We start from the raw sequence: 19,976 nt of genomic DNA, 5'->3' as shown, positions 1-19,976 counted from the left end.
TTCCCGGCGAGGCGCCAACACAATCTTCTTCCTTTTGATGCTAAGCAAATATGTATTCTTCCGCCTATCATGAATAATACCGCGATCATACTACCAAGGTTGGTCCAACAAAATGTGACAAGCATCTATAGACACATCATCGCACCAATCATTATCAAAATATTTCTTACTGATCGAAAAATACACTAGACATCGCCTCTCTATTGTTATCTCATTGCCTTTATTCGCCGCGGTAATTTATACGGCTTGGGATGACCATCCGTCTTTAGTTGCAGTTTCTGGGTAGCCTCTTCGAATACTATATTCTCACAACTGCCACTGTTAATGATCATTTTACATACTTTATCTACAACTGTACATGTCGTGTGGAAAACATTGGTCCTCAACCAATCATCCTTGGGAGTCAGCAGACTCTTTGTGAACGACTAGAGTCTCATGGCCATCTCCATACAACACATCTTCATCTTCAACATTATCATATATAGGTTTTCCAACTTCCTCAAATTCGCCAATCATATCTTTTCTCAATCAAAAGATTTTTACTCTTCTGACCTGTCGGCTTTTTGCAATCATTCGCCCTATGTCCCTGTTCACTACATCTGAAACATTTAATACTTGAGTTAGAATTGTCCCGTGATAGCTGATGGGCAAGATGAGATTCTTGATGGCAAATTGGCTGACTATTTTCGTCCCTGACCACTGTTCTCATATTCTGCTGCTTTTTCATGGCAAGTGCAAGCTAGTATGCTTCAAAAATGTCCACAGCGAGTGAAGACCGAGGACATCCTACAGGGGTTGCCTTAATCCCTCCAAATACCGTGCCAACATCTACTCTTCCGTCTCAGATAAATCATTCTAGGCTACTAATTGATAGAACTCCTCCACATAATCATTAACCAAACTCGTGCTTTGCCTCAATGGATAAAGCCGTTGAAATAATGTTTGAGTATAGCCAAAAGGAATGAAGTGCCCTTTCATCATCTTCTTCATCTTCTCCCAATCAGTGATCTTGGACTTGTTATGTCGCTCTCGTGAATGCCTCAACTGTTCCCACTATGCAGATGCTCTACCCTTGAGTTTGATGGTGACCAGTTTCACCTTGACACGATTTGGGACCTCCTTATGCTCAAAAATACGCTTCACTTCATTCAATCGATCAACAAATCCTTCAACCTGTAATGTACAAAAAACTCCGATAAATCCACTCTAAAATCGAGGTCTCCATGGTGATCGTCTAGTCCACGGTGCTCCCAGACTCGAGCACAATTGTGATACATATTTTCAAAATTGGTATCGGAATCGTAACCCTCCATTTCATGATTACCAAATTTCTGTTCTGCTAGACGTTGGGTTAATTCTGCAACTTGTCTCTGCAAATCCTCAATCGTCACATCCTGAACGTTACGATTACGGTGTGGAACTTCCTCAATCGGAACCTGCTTGTGACGACCACGACTACGACCACGTCCACCCACCATTGAAACTGATGGAAACTCACCCAAGAAGATGTTGATTGCTCGATACCAATTGACGCCAGGCAAGATAGCGATTATCCTGCAGGCTAACTGCAACGGATAATTCACAGAGAGGAAATATGAACAAAAACGTCCAACGATAGAGAAAATTCTCTAAAATTCAATTCAACTTTACTAAACTGCTGAATAAAGAAAAATAACCCACAAGCCGTGTTATATAGCTGTGAACATTCAAAATTATCGAAATTTTACCAAAAATAGTAAAATCTCAATAATCATACCAAAATAAATTACGTAATAAAAGAAGTATCTTGCAAAAAAAAATTGGCTCGAACCGAGTTCATAATCATCTCGAAAAAAGCAAATGAAATATTACCATAAATGAAAAAAATAACTAAATGAAAATTTGAAAGGAAAAATAGCAGATTTTGGCCTCGAAATTGATGCCCATCAAGAGTAGCTGGGTGACCACAATGTGCATGTCGAAAAGAGCTTTTCAAATTGGGGTCATAATTGCGATTTTGATAACCATAACCAATGTTATGGCCTAATTACCAAAACCTATTCAAAACTGCCCCAATTAAGAAAAGATCAAGTTCACTTGCTATCTGTACGTCGATCTGCCAACTCATGATATCTTAATGCCATCAACGTGCTATCTAACAATTCGACATCACTTGACTCGGAACCTCCTGTATCATTAGATTCGTTTTTGTATTGGATGAAGATAAACTCTATTTGTTATTTATTTCTAATTCAAGACTAGTATTTCTTGTGTTTCTTGATTAATTTTGCCTATCCATTGTATTCCTAATAAAAATTAATCGCTTGTTGTAGCGTTGTGGGATTCACAATAAGTTGAGATTGTGTAATAGATATTAGGAATAATTTTTATTATGTGTGCAATCATATAGATAATCTAAATTTTAATGCATTATAATCATTCAAATTCGGGTCAGGAATAGATTCGTTTCGTAGTTATGATAGATTTAATTTATCTTGAAAAAGAAAATTATATATCATACCTTTATTGATTGTTAAGAACACATGAATGAAACTAGATTATAATTCAAGAATTCAAATAGATAACAACAGGTGGAGTCAAAATCCAATACAATCATCCATATTTGATAAAAATCCTAATTTTGCCGCTTTTTAAAATTAATTTAGAATGATCACAAAATCACATTCTCTTTAGTTTATATAATTCGTATTTCATGCGTAACTAGTAAAGAGTACACATACACAATGTTAAAAGTCTTCCAACTAACTTACTGACATCAAGTGCGATGTATTCTCTGGAAACACATCTTCCAAAGTAAAAATTTAGACAATATTGAATCTGTACATAACATCAGAATTTTGTGAATCTTTTTCTCAAGAGCAAAAGAAATCGTCTGAGTAACTGAGCTCCATTTTAAGAAACTTCTATCATTAAACACTTTTGAATTGAGTTTTGGAGAGCCTTTCCTTGTTAATTTAAAGCTCTCTAAGACACGTTTCGTTTTGTGAGTCCACTACCTAGTCAACATTCCAAAGTATCATCTTAAAAGTCAACACAATTGAAGCTGTCGACAGAAATATATCTTATTACTGTTGGGAATCTACTTAATATGCGCAGCGAAAAATTAAAACAATTTTCGATTCCCACCAAGAATCGTCTTTGTATTTAAATAGAAACTATGATAAAGATGTACCTTTTACAAGATTTGCAAACTCTTTTGTCATATCTTTATTCCAGCAACTTGGATCTGTCACCCACAGCTGTTCAATTGTCTAGCCTCCAACGATGATTCACACAGATAACAAGATTGCAGGATTATGCATTTCTTCTTGTGCTAGTAAGAATAATAAATTCTCTACTGAATTTGAAAATTCTAGTCATATTTATATAAGTCCAAACAGGCTTAATCTGACTCGGTCCAATATTTAATTAACCCCTTAAATCTGGCCCGTGAACTAATTAATCCAATTAATTAATTCGGGCCTATAAATATGCAACCCAATTAATTAATTTATCCAACGCTTGTTAAATTAATTAATTGATAAATTACAATCTTCTAATTCTCTTTTTTTATGCGACCCATCAGGTTCCTATCATGATATCTAACGACGTGAAACATTATTTTGATCTAATCAAAGTTGATAAATTAAAACACCATTTTAATTTATCACCAATTTATACTCGTCGTCCCAGATTGACATCTAACAATGTGCCAGGGCAATACATATGATGGAAAATGTCACGTGGTATGACAAAACCAAATTCGTTCATTTACCGTGAAACTATAATCCTTTCGTCAATATAATCTGATCAATTTACGAGATATGGAAGTGTGTAAATCTCGATTACTAATCATATCTTTCACTCCACTATTAAGTCAATATAAATCGAAAACTCCTTTTCGACTTATGAATACACCTTGGCAAATGATTTCGTTATCGACTTAATTGAATGAAACGCAGATCATAATCTCTTACTATCTAAAAGTGACGAATCCTCTATTAGGCATTCACAACCTTCATATGATTCTTGACATACCCGAACGATACCGTATTAGTGGCCCTTGACAGAGTAACATCCAACACCGCCAAAGTGTGACTGTCCTCATATAAGATACCATGACGACCTAAAGTCAAATGACCAATTCCACTACCGAATTTTAGAGATTAACCACTGTCTATGTGGAATCTCTCGGTGGGTCTCCAATGTTTTGTTCTATAATAAAATATCCACGTGTTCATTTAAGTGTCATAACACTTTAACTTGTGAGATCAGCTACTTGCTTCACAAGTAAGAAATGCCACACGTGATGGTATATCCGTAATAATGATATCCGTATCTCGTTATTACTTACGACCACGGACGATTTAAGATTCAACATATGTAATTTGTATCTCACAATTACAACTCCTTATGATTAACAAATTACGAAGATTTGAATCTACGGACTATTATTCAATTTAATTGTCTATTAATTAAATAATAGATTTGCCATTAAATCGCATTAATTATATATTAAAAAAATTTATGTTCAAGGTTGATTGAACCTAGGACACGACACTTACAAACTCCCACTTGCACTAGATCCAATCACTTATGTATCCAATATCATAAGAGTTTACATGACGATCATGTTTATGCTACGACAACTCTTTGTCAGTGGATCTGCAATATTGTTAAATGTAGGAATTCGTTGTTCTCTTTAGTCATTTTTATGTATTATCTTTTTAATGAGATTATATCGCCTTAATACATGTTTGGATCATTGATGAGACTTTAGTTCCTTCGCTTTCGCGGTGGTTCTATTGTTATCCCAATACAATGGTATGTGATCAACAATATTAGGAACTACTCCAAGTCCATTAATGAACATCTTGATCCATATTACAACTCTTTGCTACTTCTGAAACAATCATGTATTAGGTTTCCGCTATTGAATTAACGATTGTTTCATGTTTGGAATCTTTCCAACACACCGTTTAAGAGTAAACCAATTTCTCCATATAAAATATTCTCAAGATTTTATCTATATAGATTGGAATGAGTTAAGCACTCTTCTAGATCTATCTCTATAGATCAAGTTGCTTCTCATATCGTTCATGAATAAATCATTTAAAAACCACAATTTTAACAATTGAAATGTAGGGACGTCGTTTCCTATTAATAATATGTCTTACATATAATATTAGGGATGCGACAATGATCCCACTATCTTCTTGTAAACACACAATTCGTCTTCATATTTGATAAAATCAAACCTGTTGATTTTGCATGAAATTGAAAATTTCAACTCCAAAAGACTTGCTTTAACTCATAGTCATGCTATGCAACTATTGTAACTAAAACCCGAATGGACTTCAACAAAGCTACAAGATAAAGTTTCACCAAGATCAACACTTAGTCTTTTGCTACTAACCTTGCTTTGTATATATGGATATTTCCATCCACGTCAACCTTTTATTGTAAACCATTTACAACCTATGTGTTTTATCCCATCAGGAGGGTCGACCAAGGTCCAAACCTTGTTCACATACGTCGAGTTCATCTCGAGTTTCATGGCCTCTTGCTATCTTTTTTAAGTCAACAATTGACTTTATTTTTGTGCAATTAGTAGATTCATCATCCTGGATCAGTAATACCTGATTAGTAATCATGGATTCGCACCTTCTTGAAGGTCGAATGATTCTACTAGACTCACATAGAGTTGACATGTCCTCAGGAGTCTCTACTCCCTGATTAAGAGTATGTCCCATATCAGATATGGGCTAAAACTCGGATTCATCTACTTGGTTAACTATATCTATGGATTCTTGAACTCTTTCAAGTTCTATTTTGCTCCCACTGTCATTTCTTAGAGTAAACATTTTCTCTAAGAAGACGATATATCATGAGATGAAGACTTTTTTCACGATAATAGAATTTATATTCAAATATCTGCTTTGAATATCTCACAAATATGTATTTATCGGATTTAGTGTCAAACTTATCCGATTCAAGACGCTTCAAATAAGCGCCATGGCCCCAAACTTTCATATAAGATAAATTGGGACTATTGTCTTTCCATAACTCGTATGGAGTTCTGTTAACCAATTTAGATGGGACATGATTTAGCGTGCAGCACACTGCAATCAGTGCATGATTCCAAAATGATTTTGGGAGGTTTACATGACTTATTATTAATCGCATTATATCTAGTAGTTAACGATTCATCTTTTCAAATACACCGCTGCTGCAGTGTAAAAGAATCACATTCTCTCTTAGATAATCTAGAATTTCATCTTTAAGATATTCCCATCTCGATCAAATCTTGATGCGAGAATATCTCTATCTATTCGTTTCTTTACTTCCAATTTGAATCCCTTGAACTTTTCAAGAGTTTCATGTTTCAACTTCATCAAGTATATATGATCATTGATGAAATTAGAAAAACATTACCTGACATCAATTTGCATGAGTCCATATGCATTAGTATGCATTAGACCAGTAATTATGCAGACCTTTCTTTTTTTAAGTAAAAGAAAATTTGGTCATTGTGTCATACATGCATAATTTGTACTTGTCAAAATCAGTTGATCCCAAGTATATATCTCTATGTAACCTTGGAATTGCATTTCATCTATATGACAAAGTCTGCCATGCCAGATTTAGATAGTAATTAGATTATCGCATTTATACCTTATAATTTCTATAGTCATTATAGAATGCTTAATATTAAGAATATAAACGTTGTTTTGTAATTTACCATAACCATTAAAATCTTTATCAAGATAAACAAGAACAACAATTGTCCTCAATAGTAAAATGGTCATGTCCGAACATGAAACTCATTTAATGTTCCAGTTATAGTGGGTACAAAGCAACATTTTTCTAATTCCAATACTAAGCCAAAAGGCAACGACAAGAAGTATGCTCCTATAGGCAATGCAGCAACCTTTACTTATCTTCAACGTGTAGGTTAACTTCTCCCTCTTACAGTGGTCTACCTCCATTTAGTTTCTCCATATTTGTATAAATATGAGATCCACATCTGGTATCTAATACCTGAGAAGCCAATGAAATAGACATAAGTCTTGCAATATTTCTTCCAATAACCTTTCATTCTATAACGAAGACAAGGGTCATTAGATTTGGTATTGTCCTTTGCTCAAACTGTCTTAACCATATTGAATGCTTTCTCAAAACCCCTTTAGATTTCCTCTTAACACTCTTAGATGAATCAATGGTTTGCGCACTACCAACTTTGATAAAGGTCTTAACAGTCCTAAGCATATTGAGCAACTTAATGAATATACATTCGAGCTTATTCATATCATAATTCATAATTAGTATGAATAACTCTATGATAGAGATTGCAGAGCTAAGTCAATACTTAGTTCATAGTTAATAATTGAACTCAATTTAAACACTTCTCATGTCAATCATATTCAGTACATGAGGATTGACTGAAGATTCTTCACTTTACATCGGTATAGTTGTTTGGAAGTCTCATATCCTTCCACACATGATTATTATCATACAACTCTTTGAAATGAAAAATCATCTGTTAGCATGTTAGTATCTATACTCTCATGTTGCTTCTGTAACTCAGATGACATAGTTGCAAGTATCACATACGTTGCAGTACTATTGTCATCACTGCATTTATTATAGCAATAACCTCTTTCTTAATCGAGTCATGAGCAGATGTCTCTAGAAAGGACTACTCAAGAACATAATCAATTTTCTCATGTCTGAGAACAATTCTCAAATTGCAGTGCCAATCAAGAAAATTCAGTTTGGTTGTTGGCATCCAGTATGCCATTCAAAACATATGGTTACTCAAGATTCAATATAAATGTAAATGACGAAAGAAAAAGAATAATATATGAAATGCATCAATTAATTTAACATGGACTTTTATTAAATTAATTATGCTCCCACTGTTTAACTAAAATTTATGACCCTCTTACATAAATTTATGGAATCCATACTTGACTTCCAGTGGACTGAGATCTCATATATTATATTAAGACCTTGAGTGTACTCAATAAGCCTTAATATAACATTTGGGTAGATACTATTATCAATTGTATCTTCATACAACTCTCAGATCTTTAAGCTGACAACTCTTTATATTCACACATATCATATGTTAGCTTAACATACTTCTAAAATTAATCTCCTTGAGTGTACTCAACAAAAGATAAATTTTAATTAAGTCAAACTCGTCATTCAGAAATATCAAATATTTCATAGTGTCAAACATATCCCTAATAGAGCAACCTTGAGTGTACTCAACAAGTTGAGAAAATTTGGGACTCTGATTTTTCACTATAATGATGGAAAACGATTATAAATGTGACTTAATATTTTATGGTGGGATTTTGCTTTCAAAGGTCTCATCGTAACAATCATATATATTTTATTATACATCTATCATGCAAATAAATAAAGAAATAAATAATATATATATAGTCTTCCCGAGCCATAAGGAAGACTAGTTGATCAATTCTTAGGGGGTATAGCATTGAACAGTATCAATGTACTATCTCCATGGTCTCCTCATCTTCTTGTTTCTTCAATTAGTCAAACTGCAACATATATCCTATACTAGTTGGCACGCAGGCTTAAATGAAATTGGACTCACAGGCCCATAATAATAACAATAATAACGGGCTCGTCAGCCCAAAACATGACAAAAATAAAATTAACCATTAAAACATTCACATGGTCGAATCCATAATCATCCACTAGTAATACATTCATTACATAAAGGTATGCCTATATAATATCTAATATTATATGCAAACACATTTCAAGTTTCTAGCAATTAAGGTCGTTTAAACTCTTTTAAACAAATGGATCAGAATAATTAAATAATTATTTAATTAGCTGGCATATTTAATTAAAACCAAATTTTAATTAAATACAGAATTAGAGTCCAACTCTAATTTCACAATAATTGGGTGGGACTATTTAATTAAAATCACATTTCAATTAAATATCAAATTAGAGTCCAACTCTAATTTCATAATTTAAGGCGATTGAATTCAATTAAAATCAAATTTTAATTAAATAACAAAATTAGAGTTTACCTCTAATTCTAATATTTAGGGCGAATTAATTTAATTGAAATCAAAATTTTAATTAAATACCAAATTAGAGTCCAACTCTAATTGGAACAAATTTTAGGGCGGGGCAATTTAATTAAAATCAAATTTTAATTAAATGTCAAATTAGAACCTGATTCTAATTTCTAGAATATATTTGGGTGAATAATTAATTAAAGTCAAATTTTAATTAAGTACTAAATTAGAGTCAAACTCTATTTAAAATTAAATTAATATTTTAATCTAAGATAACGCTCTTAAATAAAATAAAATTCAATTTAGGGTCAAATTTAATATTTAAGTTAAAATCATATTTTAATGAAAATATAAAAAGTCGTCAAATTTAAATAAAATTTTAATTTTGGTCAAATTTAAAATTATAGGTCAAACTCATTTAAAATATAATTTTAAAACCATTTTAATATTCAAATTCAAAACATTTTTGAAAATTGCAACTTGACCCATTTTGGAAAATAGTAACACAGCGCTCATTATTTCTAAAATTTCACAAAAGGCCCCTATTTAAAATTGCACATTGACACCTTTTTCTTTAATTGCGGGTGCTACCCCGAAATTTCCCAAATTGCAGGAGAAGCCCCTGTCCCTAATTCACCTCGCCCGAATCTGAAACAAAACCCTAAAATGCCTTCTCTTCTCCCTTTCGTTTGGCGACGCGGCGACTTCATTCATGACGAGAGACACCGCCTGAACTGCTGCATCTCGCGCGCTTGACCTTCAGGGCTTCGCCGTTGCAAGAGTGACGTTTCTTGCGTGTTGCAGCAGCGCAAGGTTGCACTTCGGGCTATCAATGGATTGGATCTGTCCAAATTCGATCCGATCCGTTAAGAAAAATTATCTGATCCGATAATCTAACGGATATTTGATTGTTAAATCCATACCCGATTTGCTATGCTATTGGATATTCGATCCGAATTTTTTTCCATCAATTTTTTCCAAAAAAAAAATATTTTAACTATTTTGATGGGATCACCTAATTTACTAGAAGGCCCAAATCTATTTTTTATCCAAGTGGTGCTTCTTTAGTTCCTTTTAAAAGAAGATTTCTCTTGAAATGTTTTAATAATCTTCTTATGTGGGATACTACATTTTTAAAGGGTACTTCTCTTCTAATATTTTAGTGGTCTTTCAATGTGGGATACTACTCAATTGTCAATTCTAAGTGTTTACTAGTTTATTTTATTATTTTCACTAAAAATCATAGCCTTAATAAAATTAAAATAAAAAATAATATCAATTTTAACAAAGTAAATTATTTTTGGACATATTAATTATTAGTTTTTGATGTTATAAAACAAATTATTATAGTTATGTTTATCTTATTTTAATTAATAAAAAATTAAACCTCTTTGAATATTTCAAGTAAAAATATTATACTATTGCCTAATATTATTTATTATTTGAAAATTATGCGTAAAGCATAATATACGTTTCAAAATGGAAAAAAATATGTTTAATAAATTATGATATAATATATAATATTATTATAATAAATCGGATCAGATTGTTATCAGATCGACATATATCCATATTTGTTCCATTTAGTTAACGGATTATCGAATTCGGATTTTAATCGGATTATCGGATTGAAACCTTAAATTCATCTCCTGTTAATTTCATCGGATTCGGACCAAAATCCAATCCATTGACAGCCCTAGTCGCGCTGCTGCTGTTGCAGCGGCACCTTGCTGCTGCAATTGCAACCCCGCACCGCCGCTGCAAAGCAGCAGCGTGCTGTCAACACGCTGTTGCGCCTGCGGTATGTGGTGGCGGCGACTTTCGCCACTCCCTCTCGATCTGATTTTGATCGCCATTTTTTTTATTCGAAATCAGACTTCAAAATATGAGAATTAAATTCATTTAATTGCTAGAAACTAGAAAAAAAAACATAACAATCAACTTTTGATTGCACAAGATGTTAAGCAATTTCTAACAAACACAAAGTAGGCTTTGATACTACTGTTGGGAATCTACTTATCATGCGCAGTGAAAAATTAAAATAATTTTCGATTCCTACTAAGAATCTTCTTTGTATTTAGATAGAAACAGTGATAAAGATGAACCTTTTACAAGATTTGCAAACTCTTTTGTCATATCTTTGTTCCAGCAACTTGGATATGTCATCCACAGCTGTCCAATTGTCCAGCCTCCAAAGGTGATCTACACAGAGAACAAGATTGCAGGATTAAGGTTTTCTTCTTGTGCTAGCAAGAATAATGAATTCTCTACTGAATCTGAAAATCCTAGTCATATTTATATAAGTCCAAACAGGCTTAATTTGACCCGATCCAATATTTAATTAACCCCTTAAATCTGGTTTCTGAACTAATTAATCCAATTAATTAATTCGGGCTTATAAATATGCAAATTAATTAATTTATCCAATGCTTGTTAAATTAATTAATTGATAAATTACAGTCTTCTAATTCTCTTTTTGTATGAAACCCATCAAGTTTTCTATCATGATATCTAACAACATGAAACATTATTTTGATCTAATCTAAATTGATAAATTAAAACACCCTTTTAATTTATCACCAATTTACACTCGTCGTCCCAGATTGACATCTAGCAATGTGTCAGGGCAATACATGTGACGAAAAATGTCATGTGGTATGACAAAACTAAACTCGTTCATTTACTGTGAAACTATAATCCTTTCGTCAATATGATCCGATCAATTTACGAGATATGAAAATGTGTCAATCTCGATTACCGATCATATCTTTCACTCCACTATTAAGTCAATATAAGTCGAAAACTCATTTTCGACTTATGAGTACACCTTGCCCAATGATTTCGTTATCGACTTAATTGAATGAAACGCAAATCATAATCTCTTACTATCTAAAAGTGACGAATCATCTATTGGTCATTCACAACCTTTATACGATCCTTGACATACTCGAACGATGTCATATTAGCGGCCCTTGACAGAGCAACATCCATCACCGTCAAAGTATGAATATCCTCATATAAGATACCATGACGACCTCAAGTCAAAGGACCAATTTCACTATCGAATGTTAGAGATTAACCACTGATACTCAGATAGTTATCCATGTGGAATCTCTTGGTGGGTCTCCAATATTTTGTTCTATAACAAAATATCCACGTGTTCATTTAAGTGTCACAATACTTTAGATTGTGAGATCAGCTACTTACTTCACAAGTAAGAAATGCCACATGTGATGGTCTATCCGTAATAAGGATATCCGTATCTTGTTATTACTTACGACCACGGACGATTTAAGATTCAACATATGTAATGTGTATCTCACAATCACAATTCTTTGTGATTAACAAATTACGAAAATTTGAATCTACGAACTAGTATTTAATTTAATTGCCTATTAATTAAATAATAGATCTGTCATTAAATCGAATTAATTATATATTAAAATAATTTATGTTCAAGATTGATTGAACTTAGGGCACAACACTTACAATTACTTGGTAAAATGCTAAGGAGAGAAATATACAAATCTGCTCCTGTGAATGCCTTTTGTTTTATATTTTATTTTTGGTAATCATATTTACAACATATATTCCCAAATATATAAAAAAATTAAAAAAAAGCTTCTTAGAGCATCTGATGCACGATAGAAATATTTATTTATTTATTTATACACTCCAACAATGCTATCTAATTTGACTCTTCATTTTGGCCCCCGAGGCATAGTCCAGTGGTGCAAAGGATAGGAGTGGGGTTATCTCATGCCTTGTTGGCAGCTGCAGTGTGGGGGTTCGATTCCTGAAACATGAAATTGAACTTTTTGTAGAAGCAATGTACAAACAGCTTTTTTTCCCTGACCTACTGTGGCATATCCCGCGATTTACCTCCCTCACAAAGTTCTAGGGGGCGGTGAGGTCCCTCAATGTTGGGGTTCAACCTTTAATTTGACTCTTAATTTTGCTTTTATCAAGAATCATTTATTGATTTTTCCTCATATTTTATTTAATACATTCTTTGAAAATAATGTTATCTAGCATCAAATTAGATGACAACACTTGATAGATTTTGCATTTAAGTAAATCTATCTTTTAATGTCATGCAGTTACCACCTAAACTTATGCTTGATACTAATGGCGTTAAAAGCATTATTTTTTTTAATATGTTAATGGCCAATCAATTGAAATGTGATTCGAATATTTTAAAAAGTAGAGTATTAAAATTAGTGATTTATTAGATATAGTCATTGTAAATTAAGAAAATAGAGTGAATTTGATTCTTTAAATTTGAATAGTCAAACTATTTTGAAAATATATTTTGTTGGAGCTTATTTTTAAGCATTAATTCTATAAAGTAAAGAATATTTTGTATTTAGATAGTCTGTTGAAGATATTCTTATCGTTGTAACCATCATATAACTGTATCTACTATGACTGGTCATTCTCTTGTCTCGGACTTAACCTACCATACACCTTATTATCAGCTCAGCCACACCACTTCATCCCAGTATCTATCCTCGGATGTAGAATTCCTTTCACCAATATGATATAGCATTTATAAGACCTAATTAAATACATTATGGCTCCATCCTGACTTCCTTCTTCTAGCGTTTCCCACTTTTTCATTCTATAAATATTTAGTATGTGTACGAATTGTTACCACATTTTTTGTAGCCTACAACTAGATGTGAATGTACTGTAGTACGTCCATGTCATCATTGTGTAACGTTTTCAGCAGTTCTTCGTTTGTGAGTGCAGCGACAAAACCGACTTAGTTTATTGTCTGAACAACGCAAGAAAATGATGTTCGATCATCTTAAAAAGACCAAATATACGCATGGACCGGGTTAGGCTTGATTCTCTAAGTTCACGGGTCAATCCACTTGGTCTTTTTTGGTGCGGTCAAAAGTCCAATTTGTGTTAGTCTTGGTCTTTTGTTTTTGCCAATATTGCACTGACTATTAATGCTCAAGTTATCGAAGACTAAGAGAATATTTGTTCAAAAATTCTAAGTGTACATAATTTTAAGTTTACAGAATGTGTACAGAGTCTCACAAACGGTGGATCCCACATGAACATTTTATTGCCAAAAAACCCACCCACCCCCCTTAATGTGTGTATTCTGTACAACATTTGTACACTTAAATTTCTGCACATGTAGATTAACTCATATTTGTTATACCATATACGAATGATATTTTAATTTTTTTTATATTATTTTATGCAGTTTGATCCAAAGTATCAAATATGCTACGGAAATTTTTGTGACTACATTACGAAATAAATATTCAAGAGTTACTATGTTATTTTTATAATCCAAGTATTACTTTGTGGTATGGTTAATATTTTGGAAAATAATATATACCCAATTTAGACTCCATATATTCTTTATAACTGAAATTAAATTTAATTACTCTAGTATTAAGTTGGTCATTTATTGTTGTTTCTAAACCATTTTAGAATTTAAGAAAAATTTTATTGGCCAACTTCTTTTTTTTTTTTTTTTTGGTGTCAATCTCTTTTTTCTGAATCCATCCCTTATGAATGTTTCCTTGTAGTAGAAACACCTTTTTTTTTTTTTTTAGGACTCAATAATTTTCTAATTCACTATTCAATAATCCATCCAGATACATATAATTTGTAGAAACATATGTTCATGTGCCGTCTATTATTATTTATAAAATTTTGGTAAATGGCATGTTTGGTGGCACAACTCACAATTGATTATTCAATATGAGTGAGGTGATTTACATTTTTTTTTATTTTACAATATTTTTAACAGTATACCTTAGTAAAACTAATGACAAAGTCATTCTTGAAATTTTATCAAATACTAGTACGGGGTGTAATTTCCTCAATACGCTATAAATGAAGAAAAAGGGCTATGAATTAAAATTTGTATTGGGCACAAGACGTTGTAGCCCTAATTGTTCTCAACTGTCTCAATAACTTCAGCATTTATTTGGTTTTAATGATCTTCGATCTAATATTATATTCATCCTTTTTTGAATGTTCATCCCCTTCATGACTACCGCATACGAGTAATGACCTAATAATATCATCACATGCATGTAAGTTGAGAAGCTAGCCTCCTTTCATGGTTAATTAATTATAATATTGACATTGAACTACTTGAATAGGCATTAATTCTTAATGATGCCACTAAAATAAGATGGGTTTCCATGTGAAGAAAAAGGATATTGATGCCTAACTACAAGAATCATCTAATGATGTTTTCGTACGTTGAACTGAATATTATTGAACGACAAAATTTTTTGAATTGTCTTATATATTGTTGTTCTTGCTCAGTATTATATACCAAACAATTGACATCATTTTTTACATGTTTTGGACATAAAAGTTGCACGTATGCGACATGTAGGAGCATTCATTGGACATGTTTAGAACGATAAGCATTGTGTCCGCTATCTTTGCTCTTTTTTTCTTTTTTTTTTTTTTCTCACCGGAATAAGCTTTCATCGCATCCTTTTAGTCACAAGTGATTATGGCCTGTAAATTGGAGGCAAAATTACTTCTTGAAACTCAATTTTTTGAATAGTAACTTTTAAATATGATATCCAATTCCAAGAGTTACTGATGCTGTGATTGGAAGTAAACAGCAGTGAAATTCTAAAAACTGAAAACATGTAGGCAGGAACCAGCTCCATACCAGAACTGATTCACTTACTAATGCGATAAATAATAAGCAAGCAGCACTATTCAGGCTCCACTCTTTCTTGAATCTATTGAGTTAGAAATGGAGCTCAAATAGTGCTACTCGGGAAGATAATAGATGTAGATAATAGACAGAGAAATATGTATAAATGTTTAGCCCTTCTTTGTTTTCTTGGTGGTGATGTTCTTATCATGGATGACATCAAGCAAAACAGAGCTTTTGCATTTGGGGCATCTGGGGTCTTCTTCTGCAAGCATGACGTACATGAGACACCGAGGGCAACCCACAAGCATCATGGATGTGGCCTCCGGGCTGGTGGAGTACCGCTGGGACTCGTCCTGGTTCACTTCCGATGACACACAAGAAGTCGGCGGCGATGTAGGAGACACCGTCGACGATCGACTGGGGGACAAGGCATGTGGGTTTCTTCTTGGTGGCGGTGACAAATTCAACTTGAGATCCAGCGTTGGTACGTTTCTCCTGCTCATGATTCTCCTTTTCCAAGAATTCCTTTGATATTCTCTTGAAATACTGCATAACGAAAACAAATTATAAAGGCTATAAATTTGATTGAACATTCAAGTATACAAGTTTATTTATATACATACCTTAAGAGGGTGGAAAAGAGAGGTGGCGCGCGGCAGCTATGCGGCGGTGATGGGCATCATATTGAGCAGTAGCAACACCAGTAACATGGATATGTAAAATGGTATGTGGTGGTTGGTTTTGAAAGTCTAAGGCCATTATATATAATTGGATCGAGATGGGGTTTAATTAAATTATGGTGAGAGGTAGAAGAAATAAAGAGAGAGATTGAATTGAACGAGGAATGGTAGAAGGAGAGAAACTGTGTAAATTAAGGGTCAGAAGAAGAATTAATTGTTTGAAAAACTAAATATTTGCAGAAAGAGGAAAGTTTGTGGTAAATATTGAAATCAAATTTATGATTTATTGGTAAGAGAGTCGGTGTATGTGTGCGCGCTTTTAAAGCTCAAATAAATTTCTAACAAAATCCAACTACACAAATATTAATTCTGAATAGATATCTTAGATTCTTGTATATGTGAAATGGGTATGTACTTTAAAAATATTATTGTTGTTTTTCCATTTCAATTTTGAATAAGAAAAATCTTTTAAAAAGATATTCTACTAACAATATAAACGTTTTTATTTTGAGTTGTAATTCATCGAATTAGCCGTTAGGTTGAATGTGACGAAATATGAGCTATACTAGATTTGTTCAGGATCGAAAATACACTTAAATTTATTAAGTGATATCTAATCACGAGTGATGGTATTTATCACCAATGATGATTATTTTGGTGATAATGATCCTTTGATTAATTGTCCAACGAAGTTGTGATCTATTTTTTAATGTATTGAATAACGATATAGATGATCAACGTGTCACTTAAATTGATATCCCCAATAATAGATGGCTTATTCATATTATAGGATAAACTATTTTTAGAACAAATTTGTCATGAATTTAGGAGGACCACGGCAACATGTTTTTGACAAATGCTGAGGTGTCGTGCACCTCAACTCTTGATTTAAATAAATGTTATTCAAATCAAGGATTGAGATGCATGTCATCTCAACATTTGTCATAAAAATTGTACAAGTAGCATGGTTCTTCATTTTATATAATATTTCAGAATCAACTATGGCGAATTCATCCTTTGGACATTATAGATTTATTAGGTATTATAAAATGTTGGTTATGATAAGATAAACACTTATTAATACTTTGTTGGATGAATTTATTAGATATTATAAATTGTTGTTATGATAAGATAAACCTTTATAGATACTTTGTTGGATGAATTTATGAAAATATTTATCACCGCCAAGTAGAATTAGTTTTGAATCGGCCCAAGGCAATTTAATATATCATTTATTGTAATTTAATATGTTAGTTGAATTTCAGAAATGATTAATAAGTCTGTTCGAGTAGGAAGTCGCAATTTAAGGGTAGCAGGGTCATATATGTCTTTTTACATTAATTGCCATAATCTTAATGCTAAGTATTTTCATACTAGACATGCATTTTTTCCCCTATATATTCTTATATTCCACAATTTCGGCTCATTCAACTGAAGGAACAATCTTACTCGAGACGTATTTTTGACAGATACAACATTTATAGAATCGTCAAAGTCACGGGGCTTTAATTTTATTTATTTATCTATTTTTTTATTTTCTCATCAATGTATGAGAAAATAATTTAATTTTTTTTCATCAAGTCTCACATCGCAAAATTGTCAAATTTGGAGATGTGAACCGTCTTATCCGATTTTCATAGGCATTTATTGTGATCATAAGCCGTATATCGTGCTCTGCCCTCTTTTAAATATCATTTGAATAGTTTAAGAAGTAGAGTATTGAAATGTATGACTTATTAAATACAATTATTGTACGTTAAATATAGAGAGAATGAGTTTGATTCTCTAAATTTGGAAAGTCAATTTTATTTTCTATTTTAAAACGTTAAAATAGAGAATCTATTGAAACTTATTTTTTAGCATTAGTTTTTTTGTTTTAAATAAATAATATTTTATACTTAAAGAATCTTTCTAAAAATGTTTTAAGATAACTTTCTGGTTAAAGCTCTTCTATAAGAAATATAAATATTTATTAAAATAGAAGTCCGGATAAACAGCTTTTATCAGATCATTCCATTAAATGTTTATTAACAATTCAATTTTTTTACTTTTCTATTTTCGTATAATGTTAATTGTCAAATTCGAGGAAAATCTGTACTTGAAACAGCTGTTATATTTATGTGATTCGTTATTATATAAAAAACTATTAAATAGAAAACTAAGTGCTTATTTGATAAGGATTTTCATAATTAATTTTTGAGTAATACTATTCGTAGTCGCTTACTGCAGTAGTCGCTCTACGTGATATACATATGATAGGTGATTATTTGATGCATTAATATGGTAGTTTTTTATTTATTAATGAATCAAATAACCACCTGTCATGTGTATGCCACGTAGGGCAACTGCCACAGTGAACGACTGCAAATAGTATTATTCTTAATTTTTTGATCGTTAGAGATAAATTGGATTTTATCTGTAAAATAAGAATTCAAAAATGATGGTTAAAATAGTGAAATAACGATCAAAATTTTAATTTAATTGGCTTAAAAGCTAGACCAGCCAAGCTCTAATTTAGTCATTATTTATAAAAAATTGCGAAATGGATGTTACAACTTGCGAGGAACGGACAGAGACGCGAAGGGACTCTTTAGCTCAATCTATTGTTGTATCTTAGCATATCTTTAACATATCATGATTTTTATTTTTATTTCTTTTAAAGTCAAAGACTTGACATATACACTTTACATATAATTTACATATAATAAGACGACAATGAAACTATGAATATAAAAGTTTAAACTACCTCGATCGTTTTCTATAAACTTTCAATAGCGGAAACACAATAACTTAGGTCGTGGTTGGTTTGCCGTTTTCGGCCTATTTTTCGTTTTTCGTTTTCGAAAACGCGAAAAATGCGTTTGGTCCGTCGTTTTCGAAAACGTATTTTCGAAAACGAGTTAAAATTTATAACTGAAAACGTAAAACAACTTTTTATTATTTTCAACGTTTTCAGTTATAAATGTCGAAAACGTTCAAAATGCGGAAAACGGCCCGTTTTCGAGGAAAACTAAAAATCGTTTTGAAAATGAAAAATAAAAATGCAAACCAACCACTACCTTATATTCTTTACACTTTCAATCTGAACTTCATCACTACACGTCTCCTATTCTCCCAAAAAATCTTCAAAATAAGGTATAAGTATGTGGTCGTTGCAATTCAATTCAATACAGCAGATATAAATACTATACACTCTTACAAATTTATCGTGTTTTAACTATTGAAAACCTATAATTCCTAAAGAGATTTTCATTTGTACAGAATTTCAGTTTACATAATTATGCTAGGACAGATACATGTGTGGGCCCCATGTATGATAAAAAGAGAAATGTTATTCGTACAGACTCATTTGCACAAAGTCTTTACAGATGCTCTCACATGGGAGTGGACCCCACACATGGGGGTCTACATGTGAGGTCCACCCCCATGTGAGAGGCCCTGTATAGACCCTGTGCAAATGGGTCTGTACAAGAAGTTTATTCCTGATAAAAAATATCAAAAAATATCACCCACTCACTGTGACTTGTCAGGAAAATATTTGTAACTTTCCTTTGTATTAATACAGCACGGCTGAATTCGTAATTGGTAGAAAAGTCT

General features: G+C 32.3%; 1 long non-coding RNA gene across 1 annotated transcript; it reads right to left on the bottom strand.

Moving 5' to 3' along the window:
- Positions 1-15,585: 15,585 nt before the first annotated feature.
- Positions 15,586-16,601, bottom strand: LOC111365803. Its single transcript, XR_002697491.1, has 2 exons — positions 16,323-16,601; positions 15,586-16,245 (listed from the first exon to the last, which is right to left on the bottom strand). It is a non-coding gene; the product is annotated as an uncharacterized LOC111365803 (long non-coding RNA).
- Positions 16,602-19,976: the final 3,375 nt, after the last annotated feature.

Source organism: Olea europaea, chromosome 17 (assembly GCF_002742605.1).
Source record: "Olea europaea var. sylvestris chromosome 17, O_europaea_v1, whole genome shotgun sequence".
NCBI lineage: Eukaryota > Viridiplantae > Streptophyta > Magnoliopsida > Lamiales > Oleaceae > Olea > Olea europaea.
Note: the sequence above shows the minus strand (reverse complement) of the source record. Positions and strands in the feature narration are given on the sequence as shown.